The sequence below is a fragment of the Eucyclogobius newberryi genome, unplaced genomic scaffold (genome assembly GCF_026437365.1).
Source record: "Eucyclogobius newberryi isolate DKJ021-1_F unplaced genomic scaffold, fEucNew1.0.hap1 SCAF_52, whole genome shotgun sequence".
Lineage (NCBI taxonomy): Eukaryota > Metazoa > Chordata > Actinopteri > Gobiiformes > Gobiidae > Eucyclogobius > Eucyclogobius newberryi.
Window position 1 is genome coordinate 392,320 of NW_027316190.1, and position 2,513 is coordinate 394,832.

Here is a 2,513-nt window from a genome sequence, read left to right on the forward strand (position 1 = left end):
GTCACTCTGCACTCTTCATGATACTCTGCACTCTTCATGTCACTCTGCACTCTTCGTGTCACTCTGCACTCTTCGTGTCACTCTGCACTCTTCATGTCACTGCACTCTTCGTGTCACTCTGCAATCTTCATGTCACTCTGCACTCTTCGTGTCACTCTGCACTCTTCATGTCACTCTGCACTCTTCGTGTCACTCTGCACTCTTCGTGTCACTCTGCACTCTTCGTGTCACTCTGCACTCTTCGTGTCACTCTGCACTCTTCGTGTCACTCTGCACTCTTCATGACACTCTGCACTCTTCATGTCACTGCACTCTTTGTGTCACTCTGCACTCTTCATGTCACTGCACTCTTTGTGTCACTCTTCATGACACTCTGCACTCTTCATGACACTCTACACTCTTCATGACACTCTGCACTCTTCGTGTCACTCTGCACTCTTCGTGTCACTCTGCACTCTTCGTGTCACTCTGCACTCTTCATGTCACTCTGCACTCTTCATGACACTCTGCACTCTTCATGACACTCTGCACTCTTCATGACACTCTGCACTCTTCATGTCACTGCACTCTTTGTGTCACTTTGCACTCGTCGTGTCACTCTGCACTCTTCATGTCACTCTGCACTCTTCATGTCACTCTGCATTCTTCATGACACTCTGCACTCTTCATGACACTCTGCACTCTTCATGACACTCTGCACTCTTCATGTCAGTCTGCACTCTTCGTGTCACTCTGCACTCTTCATGACACTCTGCACTCTTCATGACACTCTGCACTCTTCATGTCAGTCTGCACTCTTCGTGTCACTCTGCACTCTTCATGACACTCTGCACTCTTCATGACACTCTGCACTCTTCATGTCACTGCACTCTTTGTGTCACTCTGCACTCTTCATGTCACTGTGCACTCTTCGTGTCACTCTGCACTCTTCATGTCACTCTGCACTCTTCGTGACACTCTGCACTCTTCATGTCACTCTGCACTCTTCATGACACTCTGCACTCTTCATGTCACTCTGCACTCTTCGTGTCACTCTGCACTCTTCATGTCACTCTGCACTCTTCATGACACTCTGCACTCTTCGTGTCACTCTGCACTCTTCGTGTCACTCTGCACTCTTCATGTCACTCTGCACTCTTCATGAAACTCTGCACTCTTCGTGTCACTCTGAACTCTTAATGTCACTCTGCACTCTTCATGTCACTCTGCACTCTTCATGACACTCTGCACTCTTCATGACACTCTGCACTCTTCATGTCACTTTGCACTCTTCATGACACTCTGCACTCTTCGTGTCACTCTGCACTCTTCATGACACTCTGCACTCTTCGTGTCACTCTGCACCCTTCGTATCACTCTGCACTCTTCATGACACTGCACTCTTCGTGTCACTCTGCACTCTTCATGTCACTGCACTCTTTGTGTGACTCTGCACTCTTCATGTCACTCTGCACTCTTCATGACACTCTGCACTCTTCATGTCACTCAGCACTCTTCATGTCACTGCACTCTTCGTGTCACTCTGCACTCTTTATGACACTCTGCACTCTTCATGTCACTCTGCACTCTTCATGATACTCTGCACTCTTCGTGTCACTCTGCACTCTTCGTGTCACTCTGCACTCTTCATGACACTCTGCACTCTTCATGACACTCTGCACTCTTCGTGTCACTCTGCACTCTTCGTGACACTCTGCACTCTTCGTGTCACTCTGCACTCTTCATGTCACTGCACTCTTTGTGTCACTCTGCACTCTTCATGTCACTGCACTCTTTGTGTCACTCTGCACTCTTCGTGACTCTGCACTCTTCATGTCACTGCACTCTTCATGACACTCTGCACTCTTCATGACACTATGCACTCTTCATGTCATTCTGCACTCTTCATGTCACTCTGCACTCTTCATGTCACTGCACTCTTCATGACACTCTGCACTCTTCATGTCACTCTGCACTCTTCATGTCACTCTGCACTCTTCATGACACTCTGCACTCTTCATGTCATTCTGCACTCTTCATGTCACTCTGCACTCTTCGTGTCACTGCACTCTTTGTGTCACTCTGCACTCTTCGTGTCACTCTGCACTCTTCGTGTCACTCTGCACTCTTCATGACACTCTGCACTCTTCGTGTCACTCTGCACTCTTCATGTCACTGCACTCTTCATGTCACTCTGCACTCTTCATGTCACTGCACTCTTCATGACACTCTGCACTCTTCATGTCATTCTGCACTCTTCATGTCACTCTGCACTCTTCATGTCACTGCACTCTTCATGACACTCTGCACTCTTCATGTCACTCTGCACTCTTCATGTCACTCTGTACTCTTCATGACACTCTGCACTCTTCATGTCATTCTGCACTCTTCATGTCACTCTGCACTCTTCGTGTCACTCTGCACTCTTCATGACACTCTGCACTCTTCGTGTCACTCTGCACTCTTCGTGTCACTCTGCACTCTTCATGACACTCTGCACTCTTCATGTCACTCTGCACTCTTCGTGTCACTCT